General features: G+C 45.6%; 1 protein-coding gene across 3 annotated transcripts in view; it reads left to right on the top strand.

Moving 5' to 3' along the window:
• The window catches only part of LOC121275646 (patched domain-containing protein 3-like), an 82,146-nt gene that overhangs the window by 30,230 nt on the left and 32,369 nt on the right, over positions 1–19,547 (top strand). Inside the window, exon 3 of one of the 3 annotated variants that reach the window (XM_041183152.1) lies at positions 102–222. The exons of the other annotated variants lie outside the window; for them this stretch is intronic. The gene's annotated coding sequence lies outside the window, so the exon portion shown is untranslated. The remainder of the gene's footprint in view (positions 1–101; positions 223–19,547) is intronic. 3 annotated transcript variants of the gene reach the window in all.

Below are 19,547 nucleotides of genomic sequence, written 5' to 3'. Positions count from 1 at the left end.
CTGACCCCCCACCCACCCCATCCTACCCACTTACCTTATAGACTTACCTTCTCCCTGGCTTCTCAAAGTGACTGGGAGCTTTAAACTTATCTGCTTTATAGCAGCTCGTGGCGTAAAAAATGAGGCGTGGCTTCACTCCCCCTTACTCTGCTGCACTTGACTGAAGGCCTTGAGAAACTGCTGCACTACACTTTTCCCAATCAGCCTGAGTTGGAAGTTCAGGTAAGAAAGGTACAGCTGCATTCCAGTGTAAGTAAAAAGAAGCTACTGCTTGGAAGTTCTGGCCCCATACCTCAGTTCATCCATGTTCCTAGCTGAATCTACCCTATTGTCGTCAACCTTACTCCACCATGGTCTGTCTGACTTTAACTTTGAATTTCTTTCTATTGGCTCCTAGCTTTTTCAGTTTGTTACTCAGACATATCTGTCCTAATCTTGGTACGTAACCATGCTCATGTAACTTGACTTTCCTGTGTGCACGTGCATGCATGTTTTGGCTGCTGCTCTAGATACAAGCACTGTAAGACACTTGAATGGGGGGTCTCACTACCCTATAACCCAGAGCTTGGGTATCATTGACAAAACCAGGCTTCGATGCAATTTCTACTTCAGGTGGAAAAGCATTATTTATCCACTAAGTGACAGTGATACTCACTATAAGGTTCTTGGCGATCCTGCATGCATGAGTACACACTTCAGCTGGTTGGCCCACCAGGTGACGTCTCCGCACATCTTTCAGTGACTGACCAGGCCACTATCCTTCGACTATAGTGTCGATGTCTTCTTGGGCTGTAACTTTTAAACCCTTTTTCTGACTCCAGCCCCTTTTCCCTTTGACAAATAAGGCAAAACCCCGAAATGGGTTATCTGATTGGCCTTCAGTACCTTGGGTGATTCATTTCTGGCACCTCACCACCCCCTTCACGTGCACCTCCCATATGGCCATTTCCTGTTAACAAGGGGTGAGGTGGTGCATACTAGTAACAAATGTCCTTTGTTTGGGATACCTTAGCTCAGGTAAGGCAGGAAGAAAGCCATTTACATCTTCCCAGGGGAGTCATTGTCTTTGAGGGTTGTTGCAGATAGAATGGTGTAATCAATCTGGGCCACCAGCTTAATGACATGCCCTGGCATGTCAGTGTGCATTTATTTTATATCCCTAGTCCTTTTTATTAATAAAAAGTTCAATATATATGAGTCTCACTGATGATACTTTTGGTTAAGATTATTCTCCCCTCATCCCAATGTCCTCTCTACTCCGTGTCTCTACCACCTGATGAACTCTGCACACAGGATCCACACCACAGCCAGTTACATTGTTCTACAGGTAAAACTATAAGTTACTGAATGAATATAAAAACACTGAATTAGTGGGAACAATTCATGAGGTCCATCCAGAGTTTAAAATACAAAACATCAAATCAATAAGAGCAGGTTCTGCAATCATTTAATGGGGTACATAAATTTTAAAAAGCTGTTGGATTGCCCTACAGCATATCACTTCTATTTTCCTCTTTTTCCTCCTTTCCCTTTAATGCTCTAGGCCTCTTTCTTCTGTCACCATGCATCCTTTCATGTCGCTCCATGAGTATTCTGCTTCCCTGAAGCAAATCCCCACCTCAACTCTGCAGAACTCCTATACCTTCCTACTCTCCAAACACAATCTCAGACTCTTTGATAAGTGCACAGCTTCCCACATGCATCTTTTGGCAGCCTCTGCCTCCTTACGAGCAGCAGTCCAAATTTCCCCATCCTACTCTCTCACCAAACTTCCCATCCAGCATGCTTGCTGGGGCTCATCTTCCCAATTACCTTCCTGGCCCACTTAATGCTCCCAACTGTGACACCGTGGATTCTGCCAACAGATTAACTATCACCTCTCTTCCTCCAGAATGTCTGCTTGCTTCTGAACATCTTTGCCATCCATAAGCAGACTGGATAATTGCAGAGGAACCCTGGTCTTGACCAAAACATGGCTGTCGGATATAATGAAGCATTCCTGCATGGCTGTTTCTTTTACCATTTCTCTATTCAGATCACTGTGTTGGTGATGTTAGTCTCCGTCACCAAATCACACCTTGGTCTGTCTACCTACTCCTCTGGCACTTTGTCCTCATTTGGGGAGGTGGTGGTACAGCGGCAGTGTCATTGGACCAACAATCCAGAGGCCCAGGATAATGCCCTGGCATATGAGTTCAATTCCTACCACAGCAGCTGGTGGATTTTAAATTCAATAAAAATCTGAAATCAAATGCCTCTCGTTAATGGTGAGCATGAAACTATTGTTGATTGTCGTGAAACCCTCCTGGTTCACTAATGGCTTTTAGGAAAGGAAATCTGCCACCCTTATCTGGTCGTCCTACATGTGACCCCAGACCCACAGTGATGTGGCTAATTCTTAAATAGCCTAGCAAACCATTCAGTTGAATTGAACCACTACAAAAAAGTCAAAATGAAATGAAATCAGATGGACCACCCAGCATTGACCTATCCCTGTTGACCCTGCAATGTCCTCCTTAGTAATATCTTGGCTTGTGCCAAAATTGGGAGACCGGTCCCACACACTTGTCAAGCAACAGCTTGACGTAGTCACATTCATGGATTCATACCTTACAGGCACTGTTCTAGATATCCCCATTCCTGGATATGTCCTGTCCCACCAGCAGGACAGACCCGCCAGAAATGGTGGCACAGTGGTACACCATCAGGAGGGAGTTGTCCTGAGAGTCCTCAACATTGTCTCCAAAGCCAATGAAGTCTCAAGCCATCAGGTCAAAAAGGGGCAAGGAAACCTCTTAATTGACATCCCTCCTCAGCTGCAGAATCACTAAGAGTGGCTCAGTAGCACCAGTACTGACCGAGGTGGCTGAGTCCTAAAGGATGTAGCTGCTGAATTGGGTTTGTGGCAGGTGGTGAGGGAACCAACAAAAGGGAAAAGCCTACTTGACTTCGTCCTCACTAACCTACCAGTCGCAGATTCATCTGTCCATGACAGTATTGGTAAAAGTGACAAGTCCTGGCTTCACATTGAGGATACTCTTCATCGTGTTGTGTGGCACTACCACCATGCTAAATGGGATAGATTTCAAACAGACTTAGCAACTCAAAATTGGGCATCCATGAGGCACTGTGGGCCATCAACCAAATTGTATTCAATCATAATCTACAACTTCATGGTCCAGCATATCCCCCGCTCTACTGTTACCAACAAGTTGGGGAAATAAACCCTGGTTCAATGAAGGGTGCAGGAGGGTATGCTGGGACCAGTACTAGGCTGGAGAAGCTACAATACAGGACCACACACATGTCAAGCAGCATATAACATCCTACAATACAAACATATAAACTAGGGGCATGAGTAGTGATCCCATTACCAATGGATTTGATCTAAGCTCTGCAGTCCTGCCATATCCAGTCAAGAATGGGGGTGAACAATTAAACAACTATGGAGAGGTTTTCATAGATATCCCCATTCCCAATGATAGAGAGCCCAGACAAGGCTCAAGCATTTGCAACTATCATCAGCCAGAAGTGCCAGGTGTCCTCCTGAGGTCTCCAACATCACAGATGTCAGTCTTCAGCTATATTGATTCACTCCACGTGATAGCAAGAAATGACTGAAGGCACTGGATGCTGCAAAGGCTATGGGCCCTGACAACATCCCAGCAACAGTACTGAAGACTTTTGCTCCAGACCTAGCTGTGCCCCTTGGTCAAGCTGTTCCATTACAGCTACAACACTGCCATCTACTTGGCAATGTGGAAAACTTCCCAGATATGTCATGCCCCAAAAAGCAGGACAAATCCAACCCGGCCAATTATTGCCCTATCAGTCTACTCTTGATCATCACTAAAGTAATGACAGGAGTTGTCAACAGTGCTATTAAGTGGCACATACTCAGTAATAACCTGCTCATTGACATTCAGTTTGGGTTCTGCCACTCAGCCATTGACCTTGTTACAGCCTTAGTACAAACATGGGCAAAAGAGCTGAATTAAAGAGGTAGGATGAGAGTGACTGCCCCTGATATCAAAGCAACATTTGACCCAGAGTGGCATCAAGGAGACCCAGTAAAACTGAAGTCAATGGGAATCAGGGGGGAAATTGTCCACTGGGTGGAGTCATACCTAGCACAAAGGAAGGTGGTTTTTGGAAATCAATCAACTCAGTTCCATGACATCAGTGCAGGAGTTCCTCAGGGTAGTGTCCTAGGCCCAACCATCTTCAGCTGCTTCACCTTTCCCCCATAATAAGGTCAGAAGTGTGGATGTTTGCTAATTTTTGCATAATGTTCAGTACCATTTGTGATTCTTCAGATACTGAAGCAATCCTGACAACATTCAGGCTTGGGCTGATAAGTGGCAAGTTACATTCGTGCCACACAGGTGCCAGGCAATGACCATCTCCAAGAAGAGCGACTCTAACCATCTGCCCTTGGCATTATCATCACTGAATACCCCACTACCAACATTCTGGGGGCTTACCATTGACCAGAAACTGAACTGGACCAGCTGTATAAAGGCTGTGGCTACAAGAGCAGGAGAGAGGCTGGAATTCTGCAATGGGTCATTTTATGACTCCCCAGAGCGTGTCCACCATCTACAAAGCAGAAGTCAGGAGTGTGATGGAGTACTCTGCACTTGCCTGGATGAGTGCAGCATCAACAACACTCAAGAAGATCCATACCATCCAGGACAAAACAGCTCGCTTGGTTGACAACCCATCCACCACCTTAAAAATTCACTCCCTCCACCATTGACACAATGGCAGAAGTGTGTATTATCTACAAGATGCACTGCAGTAACTGACCAAGGCTCTTGCGATCTTTACCACCTAGAAGGACAAGGACAGCAGATGCATAGGAACACTACCATCTGCCAGCTGCCCGCTTCCAAGCCGCACACCATACTGACTTTGAATTATATTGTCGTTCTTTCACTGTAACTGGGTCAAGATCCTGGAACTCTCTTCCTAGTAGCACTATGGGTGTACCGACACCACCATGGACTGCAGCAGTTCAAGAAAGTGGCTTCCCACCACCTTCTCAAAGTCATTTAGGTATTGGTAATAAATGCTGGCCTGGCCAGCAATGCCTACATCCAGTGAAAGCATAAAAAGTATCTCACCTTATTCCACCCCTATTATCTTCCCTTCTAAATCCTTGTTCTCTACCACCTATTCAAGTAACATGCCATGTTTCTCACTGAGCTATCTTTGTACTTTTCCTCAGTCAGCCTCTGCCATATGTTCTAACCCACAGTGATTTTAATCTCAACTCATCATGCCCTTTGTCCTCTAAGTTCATTGCCATCCTAACCCCTCTTAATTTATCCCTAAATATAGATTTCCCGTTCCATATTCATGGTCACCTTTTTTAATTCTCTTTTTGGAATGTGGCAAAGGTAGCATTTATTGTTAATTCCATTTTTTTTTTAAATCTTTCACGGGATGTGGGCTTTGTTGCCTAAGCCAATATTTATTGCCCCAGTGGCCTTGCAGTGATGAGCTGCCTGCTTGAACTGCTGCAGTCCATGTGGTGTTAGGGTGGGAGTTGTAGGACTTTGACCCAATGACAGTGAAGGAATGGTGATATATGTCCAAGTCAGGATGGTAAGTGGCTTGAAGGGCGACCATGAATATGGACAGGGGAGTTTACATTTAGGGAGAGATTAAGACGGGATAGGATGGCAGTGAACTCAGAGGACAAAGGGCATAATGAGTTGAGATTAAAATCACTCTGGGTGAGAATACACAGCACAGAGGCTGACAGAAAAGGTACAAAGATAGCTCAGTGAGAAACATGGCATGTTACTTGAATAGGTGGTAGAGAACAAGGATTTAGAAGGGGAGATAATTGGGGTGGAATAAGGTGAGATGCTTTTTATTCTTTCACTGGATGTAGGCGTTGCTGGCCAGGCCAGCATTTATTGCCAATCCCTAAATGACTTTGAGAAGGTGGTGGTAAGCCACTTTCTTGAACTGCTGCAGTCCGTGGTGGTGTAGGTACACCCACAGTGCTGTTAGAAAGGGAGTTCCAGGATTTAACCAGTTACAGTGAAAGAACAACGATATAATTCAAAGTCAGTATGGTGTGTGGCTTAGGGGCAGGGAGCTGGAGGTGGTAGTGTTCCTATGCAGGTGTCCTTGTCCGTCTAGTGGTAAAGGTTGCGGGAGCCTTGGTCAGTTACTGCAGTGCATCTTGTAGATAATACACTTTTGCCACTTGTGAAAATGGTGGAGGGAGTGAACATTTAAGATGGTTGGATGGGGTGCCACCACCTCCCATCTGTCTGCTGCCCTTGTCTTTCTAGAGGGTAGTGGTCATGGATTTGGGAGGTGCTTTCTAAGGAGGCTTGATAAGTTCCTGCAGTGCATCTTGTAGATGGTACACTGCTGCCACTGTGTCGGTGGTGGAGGAAGTGAATTGTTGTGAATGGGAAGCCAATCAAGCGGGCTGTTTTGTCCTGGATGGTGTCAAATTTCTTGTGTTGTTGGAGCTGCACTCATCCAGGCAAGTCACTCCTGACTTGTGCCTTGTAGATGGTGGACAGACTTTGGGGAGTCAGGAGGTGTGTTTCTCGCTGCAGGATTCCTAGCCTCTGATCTGCTCTTGTAGCCACAGTATTTATGTTTCTGGCCAATAGTAACATTGAGGATAAAAACAAAAAACTGCGGATGCTGGAAATCCAAAACAAAAACAGAATTACCTGGAAAAACTCAGCAGGTCTGGCAGCATCAGCGGAGAAGAAAAGAGTTGACGTTTCGAGTCCTCATGACCCTTCAACAGAAGTTCTGAGGACTCGAAACGTCAACTCTTTTCTTCTCCGCCGATGCTGCCAGACCTGCTGAGTTTTTCCAGGTAATTCTGTTTTTGTAACACCAAGGATGTTGCTAGTGGGGGATTCAGCGATGGTAATGCCATTGAATGTCAAGGAGCGATGGTTAGATACTCTTGTTGAAGATGGCCATTGCCTGGCACTTCTGTAAAGCAAATGTTACTTGCCACTACTGCCTCTCCTACCCTTTCAGGCAGTGAGTTACAGACCCCCACAGCACTCTGGATGATAAAGGTTTTCCTCATCTCCCCTCTAATCTTTCTACCAATCACTTTAAATCAATGCCCCCTAGCACTGACCTCTCAACTAAAGTAAATATGTCCTCCCCATCCGCTCTATCCAGGCCCCTCATAATTTTGCTCATATAGATCAATTGTCCCTTAAGCTATCTCTGTTCCAAACAGAACAACCCCAGGCTATCCAATCTTTCCTCATAGCTGCAATTTTCTAGGCCTGGCAACATCCATGTAAATCTCCTCAGTACCTTCTCTAATGCAATTACATCCTTTCTATAATGAGGTGATGAGAACTGCACACAGTATTCTGTTGTGGTCTAACTAATATTTTATTTAGGTCCAGCATAACCTCCCTGCTATTATATCCTATGCCTCAACTAATAAATGGAAAGAATTCCATATGCCTTCTTCACCTGACCTGCCACTTTCAAGGACCTGTGGACATTCCCTAACTTCCTCTCAATCCTCCCTTTGTCTTGTTTGACCTCCAAATGCATCACCTCACCTTTCTCTGGACTGAATGCCATTTGCCACTTTCTTTTGCCTATCTGACCAGTCCATTGATATCTTCGAGAATTTTTTTTTTAATCCATTCACGGGATGTGGGTGCCATTGGCTAGGCCAGCATTTATTGCTGATCCCTAACTGGCCTTGTTCAGAGGGCATTTAAGAGTCAACTATATTGCTGTTGGTCTGGAGACATATGTAGGCCACACCAGGTAAAGGTGGCAGATTTCCTTTCCTAAAGGATATTAGTGAACCAGGTGGGTTTTTCTGACAATTGGCAATGGTTTCGTGGTCATCATTAATTTCAGATTTTTATTGGATTCAAATTTCACCATCTGCTGTGGTGGGATTCAAACCCAGTTCCCCAGAGCATAACTCTGGGTTTCTGGAATACTAGTCCAGTGACAACGCTACTACTCCACCACCTCCCCAATATTGGGCAGTTGGATATTGACGTCCATTGATGCCAAGGATAGTCACTCTTATGTTACATCTGAAATTCAACTCTTTCGTCCGTGTTTGGGCCAAGGATGTAATGAGGCCTGGAGCTGAGCAGTCCTGGCCAAATTGAAACTGAGTATTAACAAGCAGTTGTAAGCAAAACAACAAAATGCTGGAAAATCTCAGCTGGTTTGACAGCATCTGTGGAGAGAGAAACAGAGTTAACGTTTCGAGTCCTTTTGACTTTTCTTCACAAGATTCTGAAGATGAGTCATACAGACTCGAAACGTTAACTCTGGGTGGAGTTTTCTGTGCTTGCTGGCGTTGGGCGTGTTTGGCGGCGAGAGCAGACAAAATAGCGAGAAAGCCAAATATCAGTTTTATGACGGGGGAGGAGGCGGTAACAGGTGAGAAGACATCAACTGGGGAGACAGATGTAAGGAAGGTGTAAGGGAAGGAGGTTGGGGAGGGGGAAGGAGTGCGGAGAGAGGGGAGGGAGTCCAGGGGGAGGAAGGTGTTCGGAGGAGGGGGGACCAAGGGGGAGGGAGTAGGACTGGAGGAAGTAGTAAGGCTGAAGGAAGGAGTCAGGAAGGGGAAGGACTAAGGTGGTGGCGGGGTGAAGCACTAAGTGGGGGTGAGTCCAGGGTGGGGGGGGGGAGCGGGTGTTGGGACTGGAAAGAGTTCCATATGAGCAAGGAACAAGAGCAGCCCCTCAAGCCTGCTCCACCATTTAGTTAGATCATGTCTGATCTGATAGTAACCTCAAATCTGCATCCTGCCTACCCCCGATAACCTATCACCCTCTTGCTTACCAAAAATCTATTCACTTCTGTCTTAAAAATATTCAAAGACTCTGCTTCCACTGCCTTTTCAGGAAGAGAGTTCTAAAGACTCATGAACCTCAAAGAAAAAATTGCCTCATCTCCATTTTAAATGGGTGACGACTTATTTTTAAATGGTGACCCCTAGTTCTAGATTCTCCCACAAGAGGAAACGTCCTCTCCGAAACCACCCTGTCAAGACCCCTCAGGATCTTATATGTTTCAAAGAAGTCGCCTCTTTCCCTTCTAAGCTCCTGCAGATACAAGCCTAGCCTGTCCAATCTTCCCTCATAAGTCAACCTGCCCATTCCTGGTATTAGTCCAGTAAACCTTCTCTGAACTGGTTCCAATGCATTTACATTGTTCCTTAAATAAGGTGACCAATGCTGTACGCACTACTCCAGATGTGGTCTCACTAGGGCTCTGTATAATTGAAGCGTAACCTCCCTACTTTTGTATTCAATTCCGCTAGCAATAAATGATAACATTCTTGGAAATATATCGCCATTCCTTCACTGTTGCTGGGTCAAAATTCTGGAACTCCCTAACAGCACTGAGAGTGCATCTACACCACATGGACTGCAGCAGTTCAAGAAGGCAGCTCACCACCACCTTCTCAAGGGCAACTAGGGATGGGCAAAATATACTGGCCCAGCCAGCATAGCCCACATCCTCTGAATGAATTTAAAAAAATTCTATTCGCTTTCCTAATTACTTTCTGTACCCATATGCTAGCCTTTTGTGAGTTTATGTACTAAGCCACCCAGATCCCTCTGCATTTCGGAGCTCTGAAATTTCTCACCATTTAGATAATACACTTCTCTTTTATTCTTCCTGCCAAAATGAACAATTTCATATTTTCCCCACATTATGCTCCATTTGTCAGATCTTTGCCCACTCATTTAACCTACCTATATCCTTTTATCGCCTCCTTTTGTTTTCTTCACAACTTAATTTCCTACCTATCTTTGTGTCATCAGCAAATTTAGCAACCATCCCATCTATCCCTTCATTCAAGTCATTTATATAAATTGTAATCAGTTGAGGTCCCAGCACTAATTTCTGTGGCAGACCACTCGTTACATCTCGCCAACCTGAAAAAAGACCCATTTATGCCTACCCTCTGCTTCTTGTTAGCCAGCTAATCTTCTATCCCTGCCAATATGTTACCCCCTATGCCATGAGCTTTTATTTTATGCAATAACCTTTGATGTGGCACTTTATCACATGCCTTCTAGAAATCTACGTACATCCACCGGTTCCCCTTTATCTACAACATCTGCTACTTCCACAAAGAACTCCAATAAATTGGCTAAACATGATTTCCTTTTCACAAAACCATGTTGACTTTGCCTGATTACCTTGAACTTATCCAAGTGCCCTGCTATGGCTTCTTTAATAAGAGCTTCTAACATTTTCCCTATAATAGATGTTAAGCTAACTGGCCTGTAGTTTCCTGCTCTGTCTCCTTCCCTTTTGGAATAATGGAGTTACATTTGTTATCTTCCAATCTAATGGGACCTTCCCCGAATCCAGGGAGTTTCAGAAAATTAAAACCAACGCATCAGCTATCTCATGAGCCACTTCTTTTAAGACCCTAGGATGAAGTCCATCAGGACTCATGCACTTGTCAGCCCTCAGCTGCAACAATTTACTCAATATCACTTCTCTGATGATTGTAATTTTCCTGAGTTCCTCCCTCCCTTCTATTTCCTGATTTGTAGCTACTTTTAGGATGTCACTTGTATCCTCTATCCAATTGGGTGGGGCGGGGGGGTGGGGGGGGGGGGAGTGGGGTGCGTGGAGATTCTGGAGGGGAAAGGAGTCCCAGGTGGTGGGGGAGTGCTATCCAGGTGAACGTGCAAGGGAGGGCTCTGATAGGTCTATGACCGCCTCCTGGGAAGCGAACTGAGGGTGGGCGTGGTACGAGGGAATGGTGAGAATAACTGAGGGCAGGGTGTGGCGGTAGAGTGAGAGGGTGAGAATTTGATAGTATTGGTAGAAGGGTCAGCGAGGGTGGTTGGTGCGGACTCGGAGGCAGGCATGTACCCTGAGGGTGCGAAGGATGAGGTGGGGAGGTTAATGTGGATGGGGGTGGGATTTTTGGGAAAGAAAGAAAATGTGCATGTTCACCTGGACATCCCTGAAAGAAAAGGTAAAAACAAAAAACTGCGGATGCTGGAAATCCAAAACAAAAACAGAAATACCTGGAAAAACTCAGCAGGTCTGGCAGCATCGGCGGAGAAGAACGAAGTTGATGTTTCCAGTCCTCATGACCCTTCAACAGAACTGAAAAGGATTTGGTAGTAGGTCATGGAGGGGAGGTGAAGGTGATGCCGGGGGTGAACAGCGATTGGGGAAAGGAAATGGGTGACTGGGTGAGGGGAAAGGATGGGGGAGCGGAAGAAAACTGTATTACTACCATGTAGGCTAAGTCGAAAGTGAAATGAGTTGTGGTGGGTATGATCAGGTGCTGCATGCGAGTGTGATCAGTGGGTGGGCGGAGATGAAGGTCAGTTCACATGGTCAACTGAAAGCAAACCCCAGCAGGAAACATTGAAAATGCTCAGGACACAGATGAGTGTAAAATGGGAAGGATCTGCATGGGAGATGCTTGCACCAGGCTCCAAAAGGCCCTGTCACACACACGCCTTTCTGTTGAATCATTCGTCAGCCGGCTACATGCAGCTGAACAGGTTGTGTGTGTGTGTGGAGGGGGGGCGGTGCGGGGTGGAAATACAGTGGATGAAGCTGAAATATACCATTACACATTATTCAGTGAAAGTGAATATATTTCCAGATAGTAAAGTGACAAAATATGTTCACCCATGCAACCAACTCTGACCAGGATTTCTTAACTTTTGAATGCCTTAGACTTCTAGTTGCTTCCCTGATATTCATGGCAGGGGTGGAGACAGCCTGTGCAGTGGTTGGCCCTGTTGCCTCTGATGACTTCGGCGTGGGCCTTCTGGAGAGCCGAGCCCTTGGGAGGCCCTGGTTTGCTTTGGCTATCCTCCTGTGGGCCAGCTGCTACCTCTGTGGTGACAGAAGGAGGGGGCCACAGGCAAAGGGGACTTGGAGAGAGAGGACAGCCTTTGAGATTCCTGAGTGGATGACCCAGGGGCGTCCAGCTGCTGCTCCTCCTCCCTTTGGGTGCCTGGGGGCCACGGCCTGACTCCACAAGGGAAAAGAGCACCTGGGAGAGGTGCCCCCTTTCTTCCTCGCATCACCATTGCAGGAACTCATCCATGGCTCCTGCGATGGACTGCAGGTCTGCACACATCTCCTCATTTTGCTGGATCAGAGTCTCTGTGGCATCCGCTTTCCTCCCCATGGAGGCCCCCATATGCACACATGTGGGCACCACTTTATCAGAGAACAGGCAGATACGCTCCTCCGACTCGTGTGCCACTCTGTTGAGTGCTTCTATCAGCTCTGTTTGATGTCCCCCCCACCTTCAGTTGACTCTCCAAGATGAGTTGGAAGGCCAAATCCAGAGGTTCATCATCTGACTCAGACCTCACACTTGCCTCTGTGATGGGTCTTCCAGGCTGCTTATTTCCAGCTTTTCAATGGAGGAGAACTTCTCTTGACTGGAGGTGAGGACATCGATGGAGCTGAGGGACTGGCTGACTAAGGGTGTCAGTTGTTTGGCAGAGTTCCTTGTGAACCAAAGTAGAACCAAGTACTAAAGTAATTAATGCATGACAGTGCAGTCAAAGGCAGGAGAGAGAGGACTCACATTTGAATTGAGAGAGGGATCATGTGGTGCAGGATCCTCATATGGGCGTTTGCCACCAACCTCACCCTTTCCGTAAGCACAGTCCATGTCCTCACCAGTCAGCACAATAGCACGCTTGTAAAAGGGAGTGATGGGCCTAATGTGGGCCACTCCATCCCGGGTCTGTGACCTCTCCCTGCTGATGTGAGCTTCTCCTGCATGAAAACAAATGGAGAGAGCATGAACAGGATACATGGCACTGCATGGAATGTTTGTGTGGTGAGCGAAGATTTGGACAGGTTGAGGACGTGAGCTCCAGAGGATATGAGTCTGAGGAAGACAAGAGGGCATGTGCGAAAGTTAAGTGGTGTTGTCCCTGTGGATGTGTGATAAGTTTGAGAGTGAGAGAGTTGAGAGTGATAAAAAGAGTGACTTACCCTGGCGGAATGGAGGAGATCATTTATCCTCTTTTGGCACTGGATGGCTGCTCTCTTTTGCAGGGCATTAGCGCCGACCACCATTGCCACTGCCTCCCAAGCCAGATTGGTGATGTTGCTGTCCATCCTGTGGCCAGAGCCAGGGTAGAGGACATCACGGTGGGCCTCCACAGCATCCAAAAGGTGCTCCAGGGACACGTCATTAAATCTTCTTGCCTTGTAGGGCCATGTTTTCTATGCGGCAGTCTTGGACTGGAAGCACAGAGAGGTGTGTGGCTGCACTTTAAATATGGCGCCCGGCATGAGGAAGCAGCAAGGTGATGGCGTGGCGGGCGAATGAGCCCACTTGCCATTGAAACAGCATGTTTCCTGGGAATGCATAATTAATGCAGTGGGATTGAGACGATATGGTGTGAGAAGCCACCATTGTAGCTGGTGGGAAAAACATTGTTTCTCCCACCCACCACCGCACTTAGTGCAAGTCTGGGACGATTCCACCCTCTGTTGCTCTCTCTGCAGATGCTGCCATTCCTGCTGAGTTTTTCCAGCATTTTCTACTGATAAGCAGGTTTTTGACGATTAAGTGCGGCTTGATAGCGCTCTCAACAACACTATCAATGACTTTGCTGATGATCCAGAGTAGATTTATGGGGCAGTGATTGTTTGGATTGAATTTCTACTGTGTTTTGTGGATGGCACACACCTTTGCAATTTCCTACTTTACATATAACATAGAAACATAGAAAATAGGAAGAGTAGCCCATTTGGCCCTTCGAGCCTGCTCCGCCATTCATTATGATCATGGCTGATCATCCAACTCAATAGCCTGCTCCAGCTTTCTCCCCATATCCCTTGATCCCCTTCACCCCAAGAGCTATATCTAACTCCTTCTTGAAAACATACAATGTTTTTGCCTCAACTACTTTCTGTGGTAGTGAATTCCATTGACTCACCACTCTCTGGGTGAAGAAATTTCTTCTCATCTCAGTCCTAAATGGTCTACCCTGTATCCTCAGACTGTGACCCCTGGTTCTGGACTCCCCTACCATCAGGAACTTCCTTCCTGCATCTGCCCTGCCTAGTCCTGTTAGAATTTTATAGGTTTCTATGAGATCCCCCCATATTCTTCTGAACTCCAGCGAATATAATCCTAACTGACTCAGTCTTTCCTCAGATGTCAGTCCTGCCATCTCAGGAATCAGTCTGGTAAACTTGCTTTGCACTCGCTCAATATCAAGAACATCCTTCCTCAGATAAGGAGACAAAACTGCACACAATATTCCAAGTGTGGTCTCACCAAGGCCCTGTATAATTGCAGCAAGACATCCCAGCTCCTGTCCTCGAATCCTCTGGCTATGAAGGCCAACATACTATTTACCTTCTTCACCGCCTGCTGCACCTGCATGCTTACCTTCAGTGACTGGCGTACGAGGACACCCAGGCCTCGTTGCACATTCCCCTCTCAATTTATAGCCATTCAGATAATAATCTGCCTTCCTGTTTTTGCTACCAAAGTGAATAACCTCACATTTATCCATATTATACTGCATCTGCCATGCATTTGCCCACTCACTCAGCTTGTCAAAATCATACTGAAGCATGTCTGCATCCTCCTCACAGCTCACCCTCCCACCCAGCTTTGTATCATCTGCAAAATCTGGGAGATATTACATTTAGTTCCCTCATCTAAATCATTAATATATACCCTGAATCCCAGCACCGATCCCTGCGGTACCCACTAGTCACTGCCTGCCATTCAAAAAAAGACCCGTTTATTCCTGTTTCCTGTTTGCCAACCAGTTCTCTATCCATTTCAATACACTAGCCCCAATCCCATGTGCTTTAATTTTATACACTAATCTCTTGTGGGACTTTGTCGAATGCCTTCTGAAAGTCCGAATAAACCACATTCACTGCCTCCCCCATATCAATCTGCTAATTACATTCTCAAAAAACTCCAGTATATTTATCAAGCATTTTCATAAATCCATACCAACTCTGTCCAATTCTGCAACTGTTTTCCAAGTGCTCAGCTATTAAATCTTTTATAATGGACTCTAGAATTTTTTCCACTACCGACGTGAGGCTGGCTGGTCTATAATTCCCTGTTTTCTCTCAAATTCCCTTTCTAAATAGTGGGGTTACATTAGCTACCCTCCAATCTGTCGGAACTGTTCCAGAGTCTATGGAATCTTGGAAGGTGACCACCAATGCATCCACTATTTCTAGGGCCACTTCCTTAAGTGCTCTGGGATGTAGATTATCAGGCCCTGGGGATTTATCGGCCTCCAATCCCATCAATTTCCCCATCCAACACCATTTCCCTACTAATACTGATTTCTTTCAATTCCTCCTTCTCACTAAACCCTGTGTTCCCCAACATTTCTGTTATGTTATTTGTGTCCTACTTTGTAAAGACAGAACCAAAGTATGTATTTAGTTGGCCAGCCATTTCTTTGTTCCCCATTATAAATTCCCCTGTTTCTGACTGTAAGGGACCTACATTTGGCTTCACCAATCTTTTTCTCTTCACATACCTATAGAAACTTTTACTGTCAGTTTTTATGTTCCCCACAAGCTTACTCTTGTAATCTATTTTCCCCTTCTTAATCAATCCCTCGGTCCTCCTTTGCTGAATTCTGAAGTGCTCCCACTCCTCAGGTCTGTTGTTTTTTTCTGGCCAATTTGTATGCCTCTTCCTTGGATCTAATACTATCTCTAATTTCCCTTGTAAGCCATGGTTTGGCCACCTTTCCTGTTTTACTTTTGCGCCAGACAGGAATAAACAATTATTGCAGTTTACCCATGTGCTCTTTGAACGTTTGCCATTACCCATCCACCATCATCCCTTTAAGTAACGTTTCCCATTCCATCATAGCCAACTCGCGTCTCATACCATTGTAATTTCCTTATATCAAGATTCAGGACCCTAGTCTCAGAATCAACTATGTCACTCTCCATCTTGATGAAGAATTCTATCATATTATGGTCGCTCATCTCTAAGGGGCCTCGCACAACCAGATTGCCAATTATTCCTTTCTCATTGAACAATACCTAGCCTAGGATGGCCTGTTCTCTAGTTGGTTCCTCAATGTATTGGTCCAGAAAAACATCCTGTAAACACTCCAGGAATTCCTCCTCAACGGTATTGCTACTAATTTGATTTGCCCAATCTATATGCAGATTAAAGTCACCCATAATTACAGATGTTCCTTTATTGCATGCATCTCTAATTTCCTGTTTAATGCCATTCCCAACATCACTACAGTTTGAGGGTCTATAAACAACCCCCACTAACATTTTTTGCCCCTTGATGTTGCTCAGCTCTACCCATACAGATTCTACATTGTTGGAGCTAATATCTTTCCTCACTATTGCGTTAATTTCCTCATTTACCAGCAATGCAACTCCACTGCCTTTTCCTTTTTGTCTGTCCTTCCTAAATACTGAATACTCTTGGATGTTTAGTTCCCACCCTGGTCATCCTGCTGCTATGTCCCCATAACTCGACTATATCATACCTGTTTACATCTATTTGCGCGGTTAATTCATCCACTTTATTGCGAATGCTCCTCGCATTACTGCACAAAGCCTTAAGGTTTGACTTTTTAAGACTACTTGTCCCGTTCCCACTATTTTTCATTGAAGCCCTGTTTGATTCTTGCCCTTAATTTCTCTGCCTATCACTTTTCTTATTCCCCTTTCTGTCTTTTATTCTGGTCCTTGATTCCCCTTCCTCTGACTCCTTGCATAGGTTCCCATCCCCCTGCCATTTTAGTTTAAACCCTCCCCAACCACTCTAGCAAATATTCCCCCTAGGACATCTGACCTGGTCCTGCCCAGGCATAACCCATCCAGTTTGTATTGGTCCCACCTCCCCCAGAACTGGTCCCAATGTCCCAGGAATCTGAAATCCTACCCCTCATCATCTCTTCAGCCATGTATTCATCCGATATATCTTGCTATTTCTACTGACTAGCACGTGGCACTGATAGTAATCCTGAGATAACTACCTTTGAGGTCCTACTTTTCAACTTATTTCCTATCTCCCTATATCCTGTTTTTAGGACCTCATCCCTTCTTTTAACCTATGCTGTTTGTACCAATGTGTACCACGGCCACTGGCTGTTCACCCTCCCCCTTCAGAATGTCCTGTAGCCACTCTGAGACATCCTTGACCCTAGCACCAGGGAGGCAACATACCATCCTGGAGTCTCCTTTACGGCCACAGAAATGCCTATCCATTCCCCTTAAAATTGAATCCCCTATAACTATTGCATTCTCACACTTTTTACTCCTTCCCTGTGCAGCAGAGCCAACCATGGTGCAACAAATTTGGCTGTTGCTGCTTTCCCTGAGAGGCCATTTCCCCCCAACAGTATCCAAAGCGGTATATCTATTTTGCAGGGGAATAGCCACAAGAGATTCCTGCACTGCCTGCCTAGTCCTCTTGCTCTGCCTGGTGGTCACCCATTTCCTCCCTGCCTGTGGACTCTTAGACTGCGGTGTGACCACCTCTCTATATGTGCTATCCACCCTCCACCTTGCGGATGCTCTACAGTGTCCCCAGCCGCCACTCCAGCTCTGAAACTCCGGCTTCCAGGAGCTGCAGCTGGAGACACTTCCTGCACACATCCTGGCCCCGTGCACTGGAAATGTTCCCGGCTTCCCACAGAGCAGGAGGAGCACAGCACGGCTTTGAGCTCTCCTGCCATGACTTATCCCTTTAAATTAAATTAAACCTTTTGGAAGATACTTAATATCAAATACGGGGCCCTTCTTCCCTGCTCCAAGTTGTTGCAGAATATAGCTGTTACAAACAATGAAGCACAAAATAAGACCTTAAAAACTATAAGCGATAAAAGTAGTAAATACTTACTCATAGGATTACCTCGTTCCCTCCTCAGCAAACTCCCTCAGTTACCAAATTCCAACTTAAGCACTCTACTGCAGCCAGGGGCAGCAGTTCAGTACAGACAAAGTCAGCACTGTAAGATGGCCTGTTTTTATACTCTCTGAATCTAGCCTCTGAAAATCTGTTTAAGCCTGTTATCTAATTAACCAGTTGTAGCTATAAGCAGAGCCTGTATAAGCCCTGTTTTAAAGCTGGCCTAAAACTCACCTGCTTCCAATCCAAACAGCAACTTTCAGTTAATTACTAAATTAAAGAAAGACCAGGCTATAGATAGAAATTATCCCTTAAATTCCCTCAGTGACCAAACTCCAACTTAAGCATTCTACTGCAACCCAGAGCAGCACTCCAGTGCAGACCTTTGCTGTATCGAGTGTGAGTCATTGTTTCTTGATATCACATGGAATGATTTGGCTGAAGGCTGGCATATGTGATGCTCAGGATGTGAGGAAGAGACTCTGACCTCCCCCACCTTGATATCTCACCTAGCCTCTGTATTCCTATTGTGGCAATCACAGATAAGGCCATTTCTGACCACTTATATCCATCTTCACTGACATACCCTTTCTCCCTCCCAACTTCACTTACTTCTGTGTTCACTCCGAGAAAAGACTCTTCATACTTCATGTATAATGACACTTCCAAATTCTCAAACTTCGAGCATTTGGCACTCCATATACAATGACATTTGTGCAGCAACCAATCTGCCCAATCCCACCCTCATTTACACATTTGATGCTCTTGTCCCTGCTAAAATTATTACCTTCTCTCGCCTTGGTTTTTCCCCTTAGTATGGCCCTCATTCCCCCTCCCTTAAAGCAAGATATGCAAGCAGACTTGATGGGCAACTGGCTTAATCAATTATCACCAGATTTGGTTGGCTACAGAAAGCACTATTAGGTTCTGTGCTCCTCTGTTAAAATGGCTCATTATTTCAGGATCATTCTGGAATTCAAAAATAACCCTGGCTTCACCTCCACTGCAAAGCATCTACTTAAACATCTTTCCCTTGCCTCCTCCAGCTTCACCTCCAGCAAGTATAAGGAGGCCATGGACTTCTTTGTCACTAAAATTGAAAACATCCATTCAGCTAACTCTGCCGCTTCCCACCTTTCCTCTAGCCCGCCAGGTCCAACTTCCTCTAAAATTCTCCCCTGTCCTAGCCCTGAATTTGCATCTTTCTCTTGACTCTCACCTAGCTCCTCTCATTCCCAGACTAATCTTATATATGAGACCCATCTCCTGCTTCTTTGACACTATTCCCACCAAGCTACCAACCATTCAGCTTCCCATCCTGGATTCCACGTTACCTAATATGGCTAATGGTTCCCTCTCCTACTGTTTGCCTCTCATTCAAAGCTGCTGTCTCACTTCCTTCCTCAAAAAACCCAACCTTGACTCTTTTCCAAAGTTCGTGAATGTGTTGATGCGTCACAAATCTGAGCCCATCTTTCCTGCAACTCTACATCGGAACCCCCTCAAAAAACTTTCCACCCCTGCCATATCACTGAAATGGCCCTTCCAAATTCACAAATGACATCCTATGTAACTGTGGTAAACTATTCCTCCTTATCCTTCTCGACATCGCTACAGCCTTTGACACGGCGGATCACACTCCAACACCTCTCCTTCATCA

The sequence above is a fragment of the Carcharodon carcharias genome, chromosome 3 (genome assembly GCF_017639515.1).
Source record: "Carcharodon carcharias isolate sCarCar2 chromosome 3, sCarCar2.pri, whole genome shotgun sequence".
Lineage (NCBI taxonomy): Eukaryota > Metazoa > Chordata > Chondrichthyes > Lamniformes > Lamnidae > Carcharodon > Carcharodon carcharias.
Note: the sequence above shows the minus strand (reverse complement) of the source record. Positions and strands in the feature narration are given on the sequence as shown.